We start from the raw sequence: 10796 nt of genomic DNA, 5'->3' as shown, positions 1-10796 counted from the left end.
AATGGTATGCTGTGAGCGGAGCAGAGCATCACGCTGTGATACCACCGTTTGTCACACCCCGTTCGCACTGAACCGGAGCGGTGACCGAGTTAACACCGGTTAACCCAAACCTGCCAGGATCATCAGACACTGTATTCCACCACAGCATACACACACTAACATCAACTCATCAAATCAGCGGAAGATTAAGTTTTACCTGTAATAATTCCCATATACCTGATACCCAAATGGCGATACCATAATTATATACATTTGGGCCCGAAGGCATGATATATATACACAAAAAGAATAAAGTTTGAATATCAAATATATACAGGAAATTATCAAAACATCAGAGTACACAGTCCGGCATCGGTATCAAGGCTGGAGCTCAGCTCGGCCTCAGAACCGCTGCCCCGCAACACAGCTCTCACACGCGCAGTCTACGCCGTGCTCAAACTCCTCAGGGGTCCACCAGTCCTCCTCAGGAAACTCGACTGTGGGACCCACCCCATGCTCCTCAGATGCATGACCTGCAAAATCATCTAAAAGGGGTGTACACGTGGAATGAGCTCACTAGCTCAGTAAGTAGAGAGGTGGACCACACACAACAGTCCACACATCACAACACATCATATGCACTACATGTCATGCAATTCATTTTAATTCACATACACCTAATCAATCATTACTAAGTCTTTGGTTTTAGTGCTACTACAACCACAGTGCGCGTATACTCCGGGTACGAGCCGCGAACTCCCTCCCGCGATACGCCCATAGGGCTGTTGGAGAAGGCCCACCGGGAGTACTCGGAAAAATAAAGACAATGCCGTCCACCGGCTCTCAACAGAAATGTAAATAAATTAAATGACAGTGCTGACTCCAGCAATTTAAAAGCAGTACGATTGGCCCTCTTGAAATACCACCGGGGTTGCCGGCTGTCCTACACGACTCGCCGGGCGTAATGCCTAACCGCCACAGTGTCCGACAACCGCGACCCCTGCTTCCCCCCAAATGGCAACCCAACACCTCAACCCCTGTTGGGAAGGGTCGTAGCACGGGATGGTGAGAATCCTAATACCCCATGCTCCTATATGCAGTACGACTGCATAGTGCCTCCGTGTCCCATACCACGGGCCACCAATGCATTCGTTTCCAAGCCGACCACGGCATCTAATCTATCAATGCATTATGCAACATGATGTCCACATTCAACAAATAACATCTCATTTAATTTGCAATTGAAAGTAAACATAGCATATATGCACATCAATGAGTGAAATGACTAATCTATATAGCATATTCATGATGACATGACTAAATTAGATATAGTTATATGAATGCCAAACAAATGCCTTGAAACAGGCCAAACGTCCTCTCTCCACTTACTTGTAGTGTATAAGGATTCCCGCTCGGTACGGGTGAGATCCGGAGCGAATCGGGTATGATTTGGTGAACCTAACATAATTGAGCGAGGTTAGTACTTCACCATTTTAGAATCAAAATTAATGAAATCCGACTTCAAAATCGTGTTTAGAACGTCGAAAGAAGGTCCCACGTCCGATTTGGGCTCAATCGGACCTAAGAATCAAATTCTGTCAACTCGGGGGGGTCACACAGGTGGGTGGTCTACCCACCGGTCCAACCCGCCGGTTTGGGACCTACCCGCCGGTAGGACCCACCGGTCCTACCCGCCGGTTTGGCCAGGGACCCCCTGGTCCTCTCGGATGGGTGTCTCAGGCGGGTAGGGACCCACCGGTTGTACCCGCCGGTTTTGGCGAAAAAATCCCAGTTTCTTCTCATCTTCCTCCATTCCTTGGGGACCCAAATGGGGCTTTTCTCAACCCATTCCTCACACCTTTAGAGTCCTATAGGATGGTTCTAGCTTAGATTTAAGTTAGATTTAAGTGAGGGGAACCATCTTACCTTCTTTGCTCAAGAATGACCTCAAACCCTCCAAATCACTTCCAACTCACAATGCTCCTTCTACCTTGTCAATATCTCTTCAAATCCTTCAAGATCAACACATAAATCATCTATTAAACCTTAGATCCATCATTCAAAGGGTGTTTACAAGATCTTAAGAAACCATACTCAAATCAAGGGTTTAAAGCGTGGGTATGGTGAATGTTCATAAAACCCAACTTTTCTTACCTCCAACTGTAGATCTCGAGTTGAAGATTACTCTCCCGGCACCGGAATGGCAAGATCGAGCTTCGGCGCCACTGAAATCCTTCCTTTCTTCCTCTTCCTTTCTTCTTCCCTTTCTTTTCTCTCTCCTCTTTACTTTTCTCACCAAACGTACGGGGATAATAAATGGAAAGAAAAGAAGCCATAAAGCTTTATATACTATTCCTACTTAAGTGAATAGTGATGGATGGGTCACTCAGGTGGGTGGGTGTACCCACCTGACATACCCATCCAAGAGTCAAAACTTGGGATTTTGACCGGGCTCGGACCTCGGCTCGGACCCTACCCCAAGCATACAATGTAACATACGTATATAACCTTAAAATACGGATATAATACCTGTTCTATCCGTACATAGCCTTATGGTAGGTGCACGTACACGGTTTGGGCACTCTCGTCTCTTCTGGCACTGGCTCGGACTTGTCGAGCCAGCCGGTGTTTAAGGTCACCCGTGCCATCATAGCCCATAAGGAACTCGCTCTAACATCCTCTGGCTCGGTTCCTGCATGGTTAAACCGGTTCAACCGTGAAATCAGACCGGGTTTAAGAAGCGGGATATTACAGTTAGCTCAGCAAATCTTATCGCTAAGAGATATCCTAACAATAGTGAACTACTACTTGCCAAAATATGACTCTTCTCAACCGCCTCTCTTCATTCACTGCCTATAAATATCAAGGTAAGCCCCCCAAAAAGGGGGATCGATCATTTCATAATAAACTCTCTTGAGTATTTGTTGTTAAAGAAATCTAACTTAGGCATCGGAGGGTCCTCAGTCAGGTCAACCCGGCTCTCCTTTGTCGGCTCTTCTGTGCAGGTCTAGCGTGGAGTACCAAGTCTTGCAAGGAAGATCATCTGGTCAATTTTTACCACAACAGAGACAAAGATGTAGGGGTGTCAATCCCAAGCCAAAACCAACAAAACTGACCGTTTGAAAATCAATCCGACCTGCACCAATTATTAAACTTGTCGAATTTGAATCTAACCTGGTGAACCTGACATGTGTCAACCCACCTAACCCATTTACAAGTTCGACTCGGACCAACACGTTTAACCCGACCGTTTATACGTATTTGTTGATTTTGTTTGGAAAATAGGTTATATATCGATATTTTTATCAATTATAATGTAATTAAATACAAATATTTTTCTCTAAATTATTAATGATCTAATAAAATATATTAAAATTATTTAATCCAAGACAATTAAATACCATTTACGACTTCATTGATGCATTAATCCGTTTAAGGATCGATTAAGAGAAGCTTGATTAAAGTCAAGCCCGACATGAGACCGATGGTTGAGATAGAAATAAGAAAGTGATGCGGCAAAAATTGATCGGGTGATCTTCCCTGTAGTTTCTGGTGCTTTGGTTGACCTGCACAGAAGAGATGACAGGGGAGAGTCGGGCTGACCCGACTGGGGACTCTCCGATGCCCAAGTCAGATCTTTCCACAACAGATGCTCAAGAGAGCTTTTCCAGTAAAAGGAGTGATTGATCGATCCTCTATGATGGAGGCTTACCTTGGTATTTATGGGCTGCTGATGGAAAGAGAAGGAAGGAAGTTTGTGGAGAGCCCTGTTTAGGCGTAGAGTCCTTGAGGGGAGTGACTCCATGATTCTGGGAATATTCTTGGTCCCAGGGCATATTCTGGGAATATTCTAAATTGATCTCGGACGTGCAAGTCATGAGAGGGGTGGACGCCTCTGATGACGTGTAGTGGATAGAGTCCTGCCCCCGTGATCAGGGATCACGTCCCTTGAATCTAGGAGTGGACACGTGCACGTTTTTGGGTGCCTTACTTGACTGTGCCGAGCTGAGGTGACAGGTAGCACAGCCTGATGGAGGGCCGAGGTGGCAGCAAGGCCTGATGGAGGGCTGAGGTGGCAGCACGTTCTGATGGAGGGCTGAGGTAGTAGCACGGCCTGAGGAGATGCCGAGGTGGCAGCACGGCCTGATGAGATGACGAGGTGGTAGAACGGCATGATGGAGAGCCGAGCTGGCAGCACGGCCTGATGGAGGGTTGAGGTAGTAGCATGGCCTGATGAGATGCCGAGGTGCAGCACGGCCTGATGGAGGGCCGAGGTGGCAGCACAGCCTGATGGAGGGTCGAGGTTGCAGTACGGCCTGATGGAGGGCCGAGGTGGTAGCAAAGCCTGAGGAAAGCCGAGGTGGTGGGTCAGTCTTCTGTTCAGGTTTGCATACACACTTCAGACGTACTGAGGAAGGGGACATATTCTACCTCAACATAAAATAATGGTGCAAAGGTACAAGCCTGGCTCGACCCGACCCGACCCGACTGATTGACACCACTGCTGAGATGCATGAAAGGAAGCCCATAAAAATAATATAGGAACAAAGGAGTGGGGTTGAGACAGAAATGCATCAAAGTCATACACTTAATCGTAAGGGGCTAGAAGCGAGAAAATCCATCATAAAGCCCTCAAGATTGTAGCCTCTTTCCTTTTATCAGGTTAGAAATCCATTCGAAGCCGAATATTGCAGCACCTTTTCTTTTCTCAAGTTAGCCCCAATGGTTGACTCAATTATCAAAGAATGCATGGTGTGATCAAACCAATATCAACACTGCAAGATCAAACATGTTCTAAGATACACTTAATACAAACTAAAAAACAAAATCAAAGAATGCATATTGTGACCAAACTATTGGAAAGACAGAAGATGTAATAGCATCCAACAATTCATCAAAATGATTTTTTAAAGGCGGTTCATGATAGTATATTAACTTTGAAGTATCCATCACCCAAATCAAGTGCGCATTTGCATTATAATCTAGATCTCACAACATCTGAGTTATCAAAACTCCAAACAACTAGGCTTACTAGTGATCAAAAGACAACAAAATTACCAGATGGTTTTACCCCTACACAAACTTGATATGCAAGAACTCACAAACTGGAAATCAATCTACTCTCAGACAAGTAGGCAGCTCTGGTTCCTCTCTTTCAGAAATTCATCTCTTGAACATGAGGAAGATGAAGTGTATGAAGCTTGAATCGACCAAATCGAAGGATTGAAATTGCAGCAAGCTGAACTCTTAAATATAATTTCTCTCTCTTGAGGAATACAAAGATACAAAGAATATGAGGAAAAATCGACCAATTCAGAGGAAAACCACAGCAAGCTTTGTTCTTCAATAGGGTTTCTGTTTTTTCGCTTGAGGAGGATGAAGAGTCGAAGAATGGGAGGGAAATTAGAAGTCGCTTGGGTTTGGATTTCTTCATCTGTCGGGTTAAGTGTAGAAAAAATTGGGAAAAATGGGTGGGCGTTTGGTGGGAGAAGAGGAGCCCCACGTGTCGCACGCTGAGCCCCTCACTGGCTGATGGCCTCACCGGGGAGGATATGAATAATGAATCCATCACAACACCAATATGAAACTTAGGCCAACAAATCTACCAAAATAAGGGATCACTTGCATCAGTGTTGGATCGGAGTATCGGACAGACCAATTGGATTGGTCAATCTGACTCAGCCCAGATCGGGCATTATCAAAAGTAGGGTAAAGGTGTGTGGTAGATATAAATTGATTTGGCCCATTTCTCTCATATTTTTTCTAAAAAAATTTCTTTTTTACTCATTAGATTTATAATGAAACTTGTGGCTTAAAAAGAAAAACCTATTCCAAAGTTTAGTTAGACCATTGAATGAATTGGAAAATATAAGTGAATATCTTTCGATCCAGATTTGAATCGTATGAGTGTGATCATCTTCCGATTCAGATTTGAACTGTAATCCTAAATTGTAGAGTATGATTGTTATTATAGAAAGGGAAGAAAGTCAGGCATCGTTTGACAATGTTTTTGCTGTTTCTGTGTCTAAAAATAGTAGAAATGACTTTTTATGTTTCTGTAAACAAAACGGATTTTTTGGTGATTGATAAATCTGTTTTTTGAAACTTTTTTTGCAGACATAATGCCACTAAAAAACCCAATAGTATCATCGGATACCCAAAAGGGAGAGAAGTTTTTTTAGGTTTAAATAGTTGAGAGATTTATCGAGCACAACAGTTTTTTTTTTCCTCTCAAATTCGTTTATAGAATCATAAATAGGCATAAATTTTGATATATATTTCTAGAAACAAGTGAAACAGAACAACTTTATCAAACGCATTTTAGGCTATTTTTCCGTTTTTGGGAACAAGAAAAACAGAAATAGAACGTTGTCAAACGGTGCCTTAGTTTCCTTACCCCATTTGGGCGGAATGGCATTTCAATTAAAATGTGTGATTCCAACCATTACATAGGCAGCAGTCTGCTTGATAAACTCATGATTGAAATTTAGACCATTTTCCTTGGCTCTCTCAATGCTGCAAAATTGCTATAAGATTAGGAGGGTTACATTTGAGATTTGAGACTTCTTCTTCCTGAGGGGGGTATATGTCTGGCCGTACGCTGGTGGTTTGAGAATCGTTTGGTGATATATAATATTAGACTATTAGAGTGATATATAACGAACACGGCTATCTAGCTTTCTCTCTATGAGAATTGAAATCCTTCCAACCACACCCATCTTGTTGCTACATTAAAGGCACTATTGTGTTTGTGGTGATCACCATTCACCACAGGGACAGCCATAGCCTTTTTTGGCACCCAACCGGCCAAACCACACCAACAGCCGAGTTTTATTTAAGTCGGGAAATCAGGACAAGAAAAACCTTACCTGATCCTTTATTATAATTGCTTACTTTACTGTTCCTCCTCAAATATTTCAAATATGGCCGTAATCACGCTGGTTGTGTAGTCAACTATTGATTTATTAGCTACTAATGCACTTTTACACGATATGTATTGATCTGTGTCCGATGCTTTTATACTGATGCAAGGATTAAAGTATCGGTATCGGTCACCGTATCGGTCGATCAAAATTAAGATACGTATCGGAGGGTATCGTATCGTATCGGAGATACGCTAAGATACGCTAAAGATACGCACATAAATGGATAGGGAACACATTTTTATACACTTTTGCATAAAAAAACAGTTAAAAAAAGTTATATATAACGTGTAGAATGCATAAATACTTAAGTGGAGGGTATCGTATTGATAGACAAATATATTGAGTTGAAAATGTTCAAAATGATGAGGGTATGGTATTGATAGACAAATATATTTTTTTGAGAAAAATCAAAATTTTCCATGGAAGTTGTAGAACACTTGTTTTTACATAACATATTAAAAATCTAAACATTTTTAATCATTGAGCATGAGTAGATCTAAGAAATTTGAAATAAATTGAAACCCTCATTTTCTCTTGAAAAAAGTTTGTAAATCCTTATAAATCCAATGATTTCATGTAATAATGATGCAAAAAATGTGATTCTAAGTATGATGAACTAGGGGTGTCAATTCGTGGCCCGAACCGACTAAACCGATCGGGACCGACCGTTTATAGACCGGTCCAGCCCGGACCGTTTATTAAACGTGTCGGGCTTGAGCCCGGCCCGTTTATAAACGGTCGGTCTTGGTTTTGCTACTTGGACCATCGGGCGCCCGACCGAGACCGACCGTTTAACACCCGATCGAGACCGGCCTATTGTGCACTGGCCTAGCCCGACCCTTTAATGATTGTAGAATACCTATTTTACCCCCCAAATTAGAAAGAAAAAACTAAAAAGTAAAAACATGTTCATATTTTAAATAATGGTTATATTTGGTATCATTTATTAATTTATTGTCATTTTTTTGGGTTTGCATGAGTGGGCCGGAATATAAGAGCACATTTTAAAGAGGGTCCGTTTAAAAACCGGTTAAAGCCCGTTTAACATTAAACATGTCCGTAGCCCAATTAAGGCCCGACTAAAGCCCGATTAAGGTAGCCCGATTATAGCCCGAGGCCGACCGACCGAATATAAAGTGTACCATGCCCTCAATAACTAAGCCCGATTAGTTAAATGGGCTGACACGGTGTAGCCTTTGAAAGTCTTTAAGCCCGATCGAAACCGAACCGACCCGACCGGTTGACACCCCTATGATGAACCTTAGATTTGTAAAAAAAACTTGAAAATCTAAGGTTAAAGTTGAAAAAAGTGAGTAGATTCAAGAACTTACTATTCAAATTTTTCAACTTTCAAGTTCAAGGTTCTTCTTGGACTATGTTTTTCTCCTTCTTTGAACCATTCACTTCGACAATGTTTCTTTCAATCTACCATTTGAGTCTCCAAAAAGGTGTGTGAATCAAAGGGGAAGAAAGAAGAGAAATATAGAAAACTATTGGTGAGAGTTTGAAGTGTTTGTTCAAACAATAAAAGGCACATTCACGGGAATTTTCATATTTTCAGTCGATACGTACCGATACGGTACCGATACGGCTCGATACTTCACGATACGGTCGATACATACCGATACGTACCGATACTCTCGGGAATTTCCAGATTTTCAAAAGTTTGTATCGTAGAGTATCGTACGTATTGGTACCGATACGGTACGATACGGTACGATACTCACGATACAGCGATACGTAAAAGGGGGCCCAAAATTCCCCGTAGCGTATCGGTATGTATCGTGCCGATGCCTACCGATACGGATACGTATCGACCGATACGGCACGATACGCACCGATACTTAAAACCATGCTCTATAATATTTTTATTTTTTAATTTAATTTTTCATCCCCCTCCAATTTTCCAAATTGAATATCAGTATTCGCTGAAACCTATAGAGTTGCAATTGTTGCTCATCGCAACAAAAACAGGTTACATCAAGGATTTAGTTCTCAATATTGGTATTGGTATCGATCTCTATTGACACTGATTCGATCGATATCAAAGAGGATCAATAGGTATCGACCACTTTTATCCCTTGGTTTTTGAAAAAAAAAAAAAAATATTTTTTACTATTTTACCCTTAAAACGATTAGAATTGTTAATCTGGATTGGTGAGAGATAGAAAATCGATGTCAATTGATATAGATATGATAAGATCGACAGGACCATACGGCACCGATACCTGAAACCATGGGTTACATTGGCTCCGTGGGAAGCTTTTTAGGAGAGAATGAACATATAATGATTATATCGAAGACGTAAAGTGTACTACCATGTTGTAGTATTCCTTTGCAGAACAGAAACGCTATCATTACTCTGATTCCCCAGTGTGTGTGGTACACAGATATAAAAAAAAACCTTGACTTTGACTGATAAGAGAGAGAAACACAATCATTTTGGTTTTGATTCTTTTTTTTAATATATATATATATATATATATAGAGAGAGAGAGAGAGAGAGAGAGAGAGAGAGGTGATGGTTGTTGTCGTTGGGTGACGCTTGACCGTTAAACGATGGAAAGTTTTATTCCCTAATCTTCCGATGCAATGTGTGTAATGGCTTTAGCCTTTAGGTTTCACATGGACTGTAAAGAAGATTCTCTCATCTGATCCTGGGGTGTCCTGCCAAGTAAAAAATCATACGTGTCATGAATACATTGGAGTAGAAAAAGAAAGAGAATAAAAGATGATTCTTGAGCACAACCAATGGACGATAGTGGGCATGGCTAGACTTGAACCCATAATCAGCAGACTCGAATGGTGATGGGTTAAGGGCATTTTCATCACTAGGCTATCAACCCCATTGGTGGAATAGGTGAATTCGAAACAATATCAATGAGGGAAGGTCTGAGTTCTGATTTCAGTGTGGTTTGGATTCGTTTTCTTATTGGTTTGATATTGGGTTTAATTAGAGCGTGCTGCTCCTGTGTCAATGAGGACATCAAGGCTATATTATTCAAATTGTGGGAATTTAAAGATACCTTTTACATAAATATGTTTATTTCCTTGATTTAATGACAATATGATTTTTTCTTTTTCTCCTTTATTGTCTTCCAACTCATATTTATGATAAGAAAGCATATTTGATTCGGCTTCAGATTGGGTATTTGATTGTTTAAAAGACTACGTGGGATCGTAGCTTCCAAAAATTTGAGGATTATAAGGAGGATATTCAAGGTTTGGGTTTGATTTACCATGCATATACATACTTATGGAAAATATTATTTTATGATTTTTTTTTTTGTTGGCATCAGTTTTTTATTGGTTTTATATTTGTTTGAGTTTGGTTTATGTTCGGATTTCCATATTCAGTGTGGCTATGGTGCAGTCCAGTTTTCAATCAGTTCCACAATATTCATCCTATCCCTAACTAAACCAATAAAGAAATGGTTTGGTTTGATTTAAGCTTTTCTATTGGTTTGATCTTATTTCATTGGTTCAGGATAAGATTTGAAATCTATAGTAAATATTATGTTCCACTAGGCATAGATGTTTTGGGTTAAGTGGTTATTAAAATATGATTGTAAATTTGACATGCAATTAAAATTGTGTGAAAGAATGGACTTCAACCGAGAGTCGGGAATAAATTAATTTAGGTATTTAACATTGGAGAAAGTTTTTCTTCATCATAGAGGATGATTCACTCATCATTCTAGGGCTCACAAACCCTTGTAGGGTTTTAGAATGTTCCCCAAAATACTCTCTCATTACACCTGCTTGCATCTCAAGCCCCTATAGAATCATTCACCGTGAGCATAGGAAAACTCAGTCCTTAAACATTTACATGTTCAAAATTTATGAGTAAGAATTTGTCCCTTCTTTTAGGCTATGTTTGGTAGCCAAGAG

This window comes from Macadamia integrifolia, chromosome 2 (genome assembly GCF_013358625.1).
Source record: "Macadamia integrifolia cultivar HAES 741 chromosome 2, SCU_Mint_v3, whole genome shotgun sequence".
Taxonomy (NCBI): domain Eukaryota; kingdom Viridiplantae; phylum Streptophyta; class Magnoliopsida; order Proteales; family Proteaceae; genus Macadamia; species Macadamia integrifolia.
This window is presented reverse-complemented; position numbering follows the sequence as displayed.